This window comes from Bombus huntii, chromosome 9 (genome assembly GCF_024542735.1).
Source record: "Bombus huntii isolate Logan2020A chromosome 9, iyBomHunt1.1, whole genome shotgun sequence".
Classification (NCBI taxonomy): domain Eukaryota; kingdom Metazoa; phylum Arthropoda; class Insecta; order Hymenoptera; family Apidae; genus Bombus; species Bombus huntii.
Genome location: NC_066246.1, coordinates 11,894,821 through 11,907,196, shown reverse-complemented (window position 1 = coordinate 11,907,196; position 12,376 = coordinate 11,894,821). Strand labels below are relative to the sequence as shown.

At 37.5% G+C, this 12,376-nt stretch overlaps 1 protein-coding gene across 2 annotated transcripts in view; it reads left to right on the top strand.

The window, feature by feature from the left end:
• LOC126869345 (rho GTPase-activating protein 7) overlaps nt 1-12,376 on the top strand; it is a 349,000-nt gene that overhangs the window by 281,803 nt on the left and 54,821 nt on the right. The gene's annotated exons all lie outside the window — the stretch shown is intronic.

Sequence of the window (12,376 nt, the reverse complement as noted above, 5' to 3'; positions counted from 1 at the left end):
TAGAGGAAGTTAAAACTGGCCCGGGTTCTGTTTAAAGTACTAATATTACGTCTCGTTATGAATTTTAGGTAAAAAATTATTCTTGAAATTTCGCGTGCCTCGCGCGATAATTACTACAAGAGATAGTAAGAACTTATAAAAATACATAATTAATGTGAAATCGATCTGGTCAGCGGAGGATTCAGACTTTCTCAAGTGAAAATTTTATTAATTAAAGCAATTAGGTAAAGAAAAATATTCGTGAGGTGAAATTTACTGATTAGATTATATCTTAGGAATTAATTAAAGTAGCTTGAATCTTTCAAAAAATTCTTTACGTGATCTTTTTATGTTAGAAATGATATTTGAATCGAACAAAGTAATAACTTAAATCTTTTCAATTACACTTTAATAATTATACAAATTAATGTAGGTTCATTCTCTTTAAATGTATTTTGATTCATTCTATATCAAAGATATGTTTCTATTTTTACGTAATGGACGTCCTTTTACTATCTATAGTTTACAGATGGTAAAAGGGCATTATTATCCGATAATTTTTAGCACATTCATATTATTCTTGATACCTAGATTTTTTCCAAGTAAACCAGCTCTTTAAGTCATTTCACATGTAGAATCTTCCAATCATTCTATCAATATTCATCTGTCTAATATCAATATGTAAGCATATAATTATCTTTCACCATTTTCGCAATTACCATTCACAGAAACGTCATTCCATCATGACCATCCGCAACATGTGCAAAGGCACGACAAAAGAATCTTGACGGCGATTTTCCATCGAAGGCGCCGTGTCAGGGAAAGTGGGTGAAGGTTCCTCGCAGCGAAAAATTCTTTTCATCAGTGCACGCACGAGATTATTATTGTAGCCGGGGTTGTTTTGTCGGAAATAAAGCGGTGGTAAAGTCCGCGTCCTTCGGTTCCTTTGCTGAATTGTAATCTAAGCAACCTTCGTCCCAGTTTTCGGGAATCGCCATCGATATTTCCCGATGAACGGCCATACGTTTTCCTCTATTTTCAGTGGTCCGATGTCAAATCGACCAAGGTTTCGCATAAAACGTAACCACATCAGGGTTCTCACGTTTAAACGAAAGAATTCCGTTTGGCATGCATCCGCAACCAGCAATGATCCGCTCGTGACCAATATTGACACTGATAAATGACGTTGAACTTGTTGACTTTTTTTTGTTATACATTATGATAGAGGGACGGATGGTGTTACTGTTACGCTTGCTTTACAAATAGCCGACCCTGTAAGGAGGACGTCATTAAATTTAGATTTTGAAGGCAAAGTCGAGTGGAACAACAAAAGAAGCGTGTCGGATCGTTTGTCGTTACCGGCATCGTTACTTAATATTTTTTAATATTTCTTCGGCCCCGGTTCTGCTTCGTTCGCGTTGCAAATGGTAGAAAATCGTACTTCAGGGGAATATCAAAATCTACGCTTGAAAAATATACCATATATATGTTATAACGTTTTGAATTCTGATCGAGGAATTTTTTTTAGAAAAGTGCCCACAAATAAATTTAATTATTTAGTTTACTTCTCGTTTCTTAATACCAGTTACGTTTGTATTCGTTATTATAATTCGACGAATAATAATTAAGATTGAAAAACGATTCTTAAAGACTTTTGTTCTTTCCATACTTACTAAAATAAAATAAACTACACCGGAAAATGCGTCGGTATACACTATTTACATTTTAGTTTAAACAAGACGGTTTTAGATCTTCAGAGAACAGCTTGGTAATTATAGCATGGAATTTTTTCCCGTCTAAGTTACTCTGAAATCAAATAAAGAATAAAATTCGTAGACATACGGAGAGGCTTTTAATGAAATGAGCTTTGAAAAGATGTAGTTTTTGTTACAACGTTCCCACTTTGTCAGAAACAGATTAGGCGAATAGTTGTATATTGTTACAGCAAGAATAGGAAGAATAATATTTCCTTAAACTTAATTTAACCATGAAGCGTATAATGAGTCATAACGATGCATTCTCGCTGACTTGCATGTTGGTGTAGGCCAGTTGTATTAGTCAAACTATGGGAATATACGCAGCTGGAACAGTCCGAATTTTAAACCGATATATTATGCATACTAATTATGATAAATCATTAATAGCAAATTTTTGTATTCGTGAATGTAAATCAATTAAGTTACTGATTCAATCATCCGATTTATTAAATCAATCAAGTAATCAAATCAATTAAATCAGTTATAAATTAAAAGAGAAGGACATATATAATAATTCTACAGAGAGAATTTACACAATTAGAAAACTAATATTTGACGAATTATTAACAGAACGATTCATTCATTTAGAATTCTTCCTTGTGGCGAGAAGGTCAAGTTTACAAGTAGTAGATTAAAGTAGTGCCTACGTGACAGGATTCGAAATGCACTAATCGCCTTTCTCTTGAATTTCGACTGAGACGTTTTAACGTTATCTTTAAGCCACCAGTCCTTTGTTATTCTCCACCATCGAACAGATGATAATAAAAGATAGGCTCGATACCAGACCTAATCCAGCGCTGCCAGCACGTACGACGTTGTATAGTGTACACAATTAGTCAATGCGATGTTGATTCCAATTCTAACGTACTTTATTTCCTCTTAACGTTGCAAATTGCTAAAACGTTTCCTTTTTTCTGTCTGATAAGTTCGAGCCATCATTATTCGATCAATTGATAGTCGTCTCGTTTTGAACTTGTTTTTTAAATAAACCTATAGATATCTGTCACCTTTTAGTGTCCATGTACAGTAGAAATATAAAAACTATGTTAAAAAAATAGAAAATAAAAGAGAGATACAGTGACTTCATTGCGAATGATCATGACACTTTTCAACATGCTGACATTAATTGGCCAGCACGTTCTTGTGATTTAACGTCTATGGATTTTACATTTGAATACTCGATTAACGTATTCATTGCTATTGACAGGTATGTTGCGTCCATTCCATTAATTCGCTGAATATAATGACGCAATTGTTGCATTTCAATTTTTGTGTATTTGGATAAGACAATCTAGAAAGACACATAAAGCAACGGCAGCATATCGGAACGATCATCGTTATTAAAAATAAAGAAGTTCTTGGTAAAAAAAGAAAAGAATATAACTCCAGAAATGGTAATTTCTTATTTACAATAGAATTGTAATGATGTATAAAATACCTTTCAAACGCAAAATCTAAGTGAAAGATAAAGATTGTACGGCAAACCTGTTTTGAACAAGATGAAACGCAAAGAAAATAACAGGAAGATACTAGGAGGTGAATTGATTATTATTACGAGTTGAATCGCTGATACGATTCATCAGAAATCAGTAAAAAAATCAATATATCTGAAATGAGATTTATGCTCCGAGTTTGCCAGGTTTCACTGCCTGAAAAAAACGCGAAGAAGGTACAACGCGGTGTGTTTTGCAGCACGGATTTCAGACGTAAATATTTGAAAATCGTAAAGCGATAAAAGTCGCGCGATAGAAAGATGGCCTCGTCATCGACGATTGTGTTCGTATCGGATAAACAAAGCGGCGATACGGGGCCTTGTACATCATGAATATGATGTACCAATCAATTCCATCGTTACAACTGGTTCGTAATGGCAAACGATGCCGTTACATCCATCGTGATTACACGAGGTACCAAGTACCATTGTAAGGCTGCGTCGTGATATTTCTCGGCCCTTGTAAGTCTTCGTTGTTCCTGTCAGTGTCAGGGAATATTATGGACAATTTTTTGATGTTTCCATCGACAAGATTGGAAATACCAAAACTCTTGTACTTCTGTCAAGATATTCTTGTTATTGAAAGTTATTGCCAAGCTGGAGAAAATTTGTCTCAGCGAAATCATTATGATATTGAAAAAACTTTCTTCCTATTATGAATATCGTTCGCAATTACAATAGATACATACATGTGTATGATATCGTTTGTGAAATAGTCAGACCACGAGAATTCATTCATTCAAATATAAACTGCAAAATCTTTGTACGCAATATAAATATCGTTAAAATTCTGACGTAGCAATTACAAATTGCAATTACAAATTGACGTACAATTGCAAATTGTAAGCATGATGAGATTCATGTTGATCATTGTATCAATATCGTTGCCCTATCTTCTTCCGAAACCAAGAATTCCTAACAATTTATTCGTGATCAAAGTGAATCTAGCCAGATAATAAAAACACCCTGTATACATGTTGGTATGATACACTAATTATCCGAAACTTAACCATATTATTTGCAAGCATTAATATTAATTATCGTATCACTCTCCGATTTTCCTTTAAATTTGCCAAGCGATCAGTCGAATCCCTGCAACCTAGAATTAAAACACATTTCAAAGGAACCGAAATGGAAGATTAAGCCGAAGCGTAATGATCCCAGGAGCATAAATTCGCGTCTCTTCGGGCTCGCGCGGAAGGATCGAAAGAAAAACGAACTGCTGCTGGCGATCGTTAAATAACAACGCGCGTGCTTCGTGGAACCGGAGAAATGAGCAGCGTAACCCGGTTCTCTGGTCGGACGAGGTTCACGAATCGTCGTCATCGGCGTTCGCGGACATATTCTCATTTCCTCGTCTTCTTCCGGGTTGATGTGCACGAGAAAAGAAACGCGGAAAATTTATACATACATCGGTCGACGTGGCGACGAAGTCGATGAAACGAGGAACAGATGCTCGCGCGAGCACCAAAATAGACGATTTCAACGCACGCGCGATATATGTATTTCTGTTCGATTTCGCGCACACGCCAACTCCCCAGAAATTAGCTGAGCGACTGTCTGCAACCGTCTAAATGGCCATTCTAACTCCACTATGCGTAATCGTTAAGTTCTGCTCAGATTACTCAAGTTATAGCAGAACTTCATTTACTGGAACGAAATTTTATTTATTTTTTCTTTCCACTATATAAAACTTGGCTTTTTTTAGCACGATCGATGCAGGAGGATTTCTATGTTTACTACTTTCCGTGACGAAAAGATGGGAGAAAGTCTTCTCTTGTTAGAAAGATAGCCAGAACATACATTAGATTATTGAGGAAAGAATAAGAAAAAATAATGATGAACGATACGCGTATTATATTATTTTTCGATTAAATAAATTCCTATCAATTGAATCTGTTCATCTGAATATGAATTTCTGTTGCATAAGTAACAGGCACATTGCTAAACCCAATAAATAACAAACATTTGCAAAATGGATAAGTTCTAAGTTGAAAGTTGCACTTGCTTGAACTCAAGTAACTCAACTAATCTAAACGAGGTTTTAGGACACGGAATTAGAACGAACAACGAAAGATTTGTGGAAGGCAATTGTACTTTCCGTAAATTTTAATGTTTCTACGAAGCGCTTACACGCGACAGGTACGTTCCTGGTTCTTCTCACACAGAGCGAGAGGGTAGATCGTTGCCGCTGCTCTTTTTCACCGGATACTTTGATCTTTGTTAATTTAGACCGGGATTACACGGCAACATTTCTCTCTACCGGAGGAGTTTTTAGTGGCTACAAACACCGGATGAAAGAGAAAAGGATCTTTTTTCGGACTATTGCCGTTCGTGCTTGATTATTTCGTTTTCTTCTTCCTTCGTCGTTTTTCGGGCAGAGACGATTTGCTCGTGCATCAACGCTAAAGTCGCTGTAGGGTGCCGTTGAAAATAGTCGAAGGGTTCATTCGTTTAAAAAAGAACGAAGTTTGGAATCAGGAAACGCCTAGCATTTCGGTGGTTCGCTTCCTGTATTAGGATTTTTATATCTGAGCATTCCACCAGTCTATTATCAATTACGTGTCAAATCAACTGTTAAGAAACAAGCTTCTTTGCGTCCACGCTTTCCTATTTCCCCCGCTATTATACGTTTTTGCATTACGTTCTCTCATTAGTATACGACAACGTTGTCTATCAAGATAGAATGAAAATAAAAACTGTAACCTACACTTGCTTGCTGTACCTCATATATCATAGATATATATGATGTATCTAATAAAACTGGTCTTGTATATATTTAATAACGAGTCAATTACAAATTAATATATTAAAACAAAATTTACTATTCCACACTTACAAAACGGGGTAATTTTATAAAAAGATGATCAAAACTATTTTCAATTATCAATGTGATTTTATCTATGCATTTCAGTGCTATTTGTATATTTTTAGTATAAATTAACCAAAGAGTCTAGATTATATAATTACGTTTCCACACTTAAAGTCTAAAGTCTAAGTACTTAGAGTCTAACCAACGAATATTTCACTTTTCATACTTTTGCATATGTTTAATTTCTGCATTCAATACACCAAAATTCCTCATAAATGTATAAACGTCTCCACAATGTGTCTGTTACTTTTAGATACACCTCGTATACGTTCATCGTGTGTTCAGTACAATTGTTCGCGGCAACGATAAAAGCGGGCACCAAGACGAAGTCGAAACGCGAGGAAAAAGCCTTGATCGTTCCAGTCTGACCAGCCTCTATCCTAAGCTGATTAAGTCGTCCTCGAGGCGGAGACTTTCATTCCTCGTGTGATCGCTCGAATAATTTCCATCGCCCTCCACAACCTTCCTACCCTTTTTCCCCCTTCTTTGCTCCAAGTTTCTTTTCGTTTCGGTCCCACGCGCGGTTCTCCCACCGCGACAAAGTAATCTCGGCCGAGATAAATTATTCGACGCGCGGTGAAAATGCAAATTCGTCCTGGCGGTGGGCGAGGGCGGCAATTTATACGCGAATACTTTGCTCTGGCACTTAAGTGGCCAATCTCTTTCACATACGCGCTAATTTATATGGCTACGATTCACACCACCAACATCTCGAATCTTTGTGTCCATGGAATTTTGGAAATCCTGCAGTGGTAATCTTTGTTGATTGATTTGTTTAAATGGTTCAAGAGATTTTGTGTCATGTTGATCAATTTTTTGGGCGTAATTTAGGGAGTTGAATGGTTTACTACAATTTTTGTCGTGTGACGTGTCGTCACATGTCGCGCGGAGTTTACGATTACAGCTGGTTTTGAAATGAAAATTCACAGCGATGTCTATAAGAAGGAGCAAAGAGATTGGTGTCTCAAGTGAAGGAGTGAGAGATGCACTGTTCGTTGCATAGACATTTATAATTCTTAGTAGCTTTGAGATTGAGATCGGAGTTATAGCTTACGTTACGTTACTAGGAAGTTCGAGCTTCAGCAACTAGGAAGCTGGGAACACGATTGATGCGCGTATTGACCGATGTTTGTAGCTTCTGATTGCTTTGAAATTAAGCATACAAGATACACATTCAGTTCTTCAAGAAGAACAAGCTTTTAAATAGAATGATTCAAGTCCAAGTAAAAGAATTGTATTACAATGCTTTAACTCGAGGAAACAGTTATAACAGTTAAACAGAGGAAATTCATAATAAACTTCTTCGTTTTGAAAGATTTTTGACAAAAGAACTTTCTAAGCTAACAGAAGGCTAAGCTGGCATTCCTTTAAATTCATAGATTCTATACAACACATAGTGATTCCAAGCTTTCAACCAATTGTATGTGCAAACCGACATTTACCGGAGCTCAAAAAGAGCCCACACTATTCATAGAACCAAGCAACGAATAAACGAAGCAATATTTTAAAGAGAAAAGAAAAGAAACGAAAAACGACACGAAAGATCACGGGGGGAACGTCACGTTTCCTTATTAGCAGAAGTTCTGTTAGCAAGGACGGCTCGGCCATGATACGACGGGGATTTTTGCCTCGAAGAAGAAGGTCAAAAACGACGACGGACCGCATCACCTCGGCTCGTTCATCAAAATGACGTCGATGCAAGCTCGATGACTCGATCACCTTACGTGACAGTCGCTGCCTCGTCTGGTTTGCACGCCGGTAATCCAGCGTCATCGGCTTCTCTCTGGCAAGAAATGGTCGCGGGAAGAAAGAGAGGAACGACTGGGTCTCTCCTGAACCACTTCTTTTTGAGCTGCATGAGTAACGCACCCTTGAAAGTCTCGAAAGTCACGTGACACCGTAGACACATCGTCAGGCTTTAAAGGCTGCTTGGAAACGGAGCCTGGTCTTGAAAATAATCGGCCTCAACTCGCGCGTTCTACGGCTTTTGCTCTGACGTCACGCGGGCTCGTGATAGAACACGAGAAGCACCAGAATCCACCTATGATGCTCTTCAACTTCAAGTGGATAAGATACGCCTTTTTTTCTACCAAGAATCTTCCTTTCGTATAGACTTTACAGTTTGAAATGTCGAAATAAGTGGAAATGTTGATATTGAATAATGGTAATCCCTTGAAATTTAGTTTCAGAGAAGAGATACATTCGTTTATTGTTTATTTAGAAATAATAATGGAAGATTCTTTAACAAGAATGTTATAATTCTGTTATGCTTTACGCCGTCGAGTAACATAAAAATTGAACAGGTATAAGTACGTGTGGGAGTACCTTGCGTAGGCACAGTTAGCTTTTCTGAAAACAGTATATTTTAAATAAATTATGCCCCGAGACATTCGCGTTTACACGGTTTATTGTTTAATCGCACACCTTTTACGTAGAATCGAATAAAAGAATCAACATTGGTGGAACTTGTTCTCAAGTTAGGAAATATGTTCCAATGCAAAAGAAGTTCCAATGTGGCAAAAGGTAAATCAAATAGAGACGAAATCTTTAAAAGATTTCTCTTGCACCGATTTTACTTAAAAATCAGTTACAGTGAAAAATTATATGCGATGTTTCCAAAGATCATCGCCGGCTAATAGCACGAGATTTCACAATCTATCCGTGAGAAAGTACTTTGAAGAAGTTTCTGTCATTTTGAAGGTCCGCGTTCAAATTGCAACGCTATTTCGTGAATATTAATTAATGAACTGTCACGAGAGAAGAGGAGGCTTTTGCAACTCGATGCGTCTTTCTCGCGTTAGGAACAACAGGGGTTATTTCGGGCGATGACATTGAGCCCTGACAAAAAATGAAAAAGCGAAAATCACGGTTCTACGACACCCGAGCTGCTTCGCAACGAGAAGCCCTACTTCTATATTCGTCGTAACGAATTACTTTATGCACCGGATTAATGTAAGTAAACCGTCCTGGCTAGCCGCTACACACAAGCTGATGACTACGTTGAGAAGACAAAGAGTGGGATTTTGTCGGCGTCGTGGAGTGATGTTTTTCTTTGCGCCTTCATGCGTCATTATATAATGAACGTGATAGAACCGGGTGATATTTTTCGAAGAAATAGAAGTAATCGAGCTATTGTCTAACAATGAGAGATCATCCTTCCATCATGTTATGAGCTTTTGTTGAATAATGTATAAGCGTCTTCCATGTCGTTTAGTATATTTTATTATTAGGACAAATGACTTGTAAAGTTAGACAATTTTTCTACTGGCTTATGTAATATTTAATTAATAGTGATCAATATGAAACCATATTAAAGACTGTCACAATGTTTATATGGGAACAAATGCACATATTGTACAATGTTTATAAAGACAATAATGCATGATATTAGATATTGAAAGTTTTTATTACGTGTAAATGGAGATTCTTTTGAATTATAGCCATATTGTATTACTGAATGTAATAATGCAAGAGATTATATGATATATATTATACGATTATGACTTGCGACACAGTTTGTGCAACCAAGTTTACACAAAACATCCTATTCGCTGAGGATCCGGTGTCCTGAAACTGAGTGGCTTCCGCGCATCAGGAATACGGCTGTTACGGACTTCAGATAGCGGGCGAATAGTGTATGTTCGAGCTGTTACGTCTGAAAATACTCTCGGTAAATTATATCCCATCGCGTAAAATTGGCCAGTCAACCAACGAGTGTGATCTCGATTGAAAGAAGGGAAAACACGCGTTTATGGTTACACGAATCTCCTGCTCGTGCTCGTCTGAACGAAGTGTCGCGATCCAGGTGTCTGTTTTCGCATTTCTGCGGCGAAACCGTGATCCGCACCGGATTAAACGCGGCCCAGACACGCCTCCGGAATTCCGGATCGTCGCGATTTCCTAGGTAGAAGCGCGACTGCAACAGCTTGGACCGTGGCCAAGAAGACGCGGTTTCGCTTTGCGAACATCCAAAAGGTCCTCGACGCGGTTCTTACCGAGAAATACGCTCAGTTCACCGATGCACATGCTGCCCCTTCCACGGAGAATATTAAGGGAATATTTTCATAGTGATTCGTCGTCTTCTTGATGGACGGTTTGTTGAGATTATATTGCATTATGAGAAATTGTTTTGATGGATCTCTTCACATGGAATGTTGAAGTGGGAAATGTGTGAGTTGTATTCTTTTATAAGAAAGTGGATAGACTTGTATGAAATTATCATCCATTAACCGTGGTAGTAGATATAATTAGAAGTCGGAAATATAAAATGAAGATGTAATATTTTAAAGTAAAATTACATACAGAAATTTTACTTTTCCAGCTCAAAAGCTGTACGATGCATATATTAAGTCGTTCTTGGCTGTCTAATTATTACTAAGTAATATATATATAAATAGTATATATAAATCTGACAGAAGCTTATACATAATTGTTAATTTATTATTTGCTCGTAGCTTTTGCAAATAATTCGTCCAAATTTTTGCCATGTACTTCTGATTATTATCTTACACGAATAAAAAATTCTGATTGATCAATCGTTTCCCTAACAATCTACGTTAATTATTACACTTTGTATGAGACTATAAAGTATCGTTCACGTTTCTTAACTTCGCTAAAAAGATAGTTAGTCTTGAATCTTTAGAGTGATGTCAATGCAATAGCCCAGGGAGTTTCTTGACTCATTTTTTCTTCAGCATTAAACTAACAAGACAAGAATCCAAGGTAACAAAGTAACATATTAATCTACTTCCAATTAAAATTCTCGCAAAACTCGAGCAACCAAGATGCATTCGGTTGCGCGGATACAAAGGAATGCTCAGCGTGTGGTGGGTCGGATATAGTCCCGAAATCCCTCGATACACGCTCTAATTTGGCCGGTCACTTCCACGAAACAGCCATCTAAGGGTTTGGTCGTGTGCCAACAGCGGGCGGCGGGTTACGTTGTACGCAGATTCGAACGTTGCAAAAAGGGTGCGTCTTTGTCGATGTGTCTTTGACACATCTGTTGGGGGTGAGCCAAGTCCGAAAACGTGTCCTGTACCCGCGACCGCACCTGGATAAACCGCTTGCGATTCTCCTGCCAATGAGCACAAAGGCACGCGTTACGACCGTTCGTGAGCCGCGTCGGAAAATTACCGTTGCCAAATGGAATCAACGGGCGCAGTTGGTAGTCAACGTTCCTTAATGCGTTTCGATGGTAAATGCTATGTTCCATGAAACGCTTCTTTGTCACACATTTCGTAGTAGGTGGCCAGTTTGTCTCGAGTCGAGCGTTTCTTCGCGAGACATGTTAATTTACGATAGACGCGTGGCTTGGAACTAGACAAATCGGCTTGGAATGGTTTTTGAGGAATGTGTGAGGGATTTATGAGGATTTCGCGTTATCCAATTGGTTTGAGAATCATTGAGGATGTTTGGTTTATAAAGATACTTGGCGAACGGTTTGTTTTTTTTTCTATAATAATATAGTAAATGCTGATTTTGGAATTTCTACTAATTGGTTGTTTGGGATTTCTTAACTTTACATCGAACTGTGTTTCTACTGACTTTAGATCATTTTAAATCTCAAGCATGGACAAAATGGTGATTTTTCTTTACAGTTTTTTAAATTTTCATTTCGTAAGTTTGTAATATCTTCCAAAAATGTGTAATACATATATTCTGTTCTATCTCTATACAAAAACTAATGTAAGAGTAACATTATAAACATGCAATAACAATGCGCTTCTTAATCGAAATCTAGTAGTCTCGCAATCCAAATTATTATCTAAAAACGGATTATCAATAATCCAAGAGTTGCAAACAATTGCATTTTGGAAATGTATATTGTATATTGTATATTGTATATCGTCCCTAGAAAAGAATTATCTACAACGATAGAGAAAAAATCTACGAATCTCATAACTTCAATCATCCACATATCTCTATTATCACTACAGAAATTATAAAAGCAAGACGGCCACGTAGCCGAAGTCAACAAACCTTTCAACGTCTAAACATAATAGATTCACTAGGTATTGTCTGGAATATCAAATCGAAAGGAGAAGCAGCGACGAATCAGAATGGCAATCACGCGACGATGTCGATGAACGTCGCGATAGGGTCGAATACTCTTCCCAACGATATTTTTCTTCAAATAATTTTATATCATTATCCCTTTCGCGACACCGCGTCGTTTTCGTCGAAGCGCGTCGTGGCTTTTCGTTTATTCTTCATCACCACGGATCTCCTGAAAGTTCAGGCGAGACCGACGACAGGAATTATTATTGTTGAGAA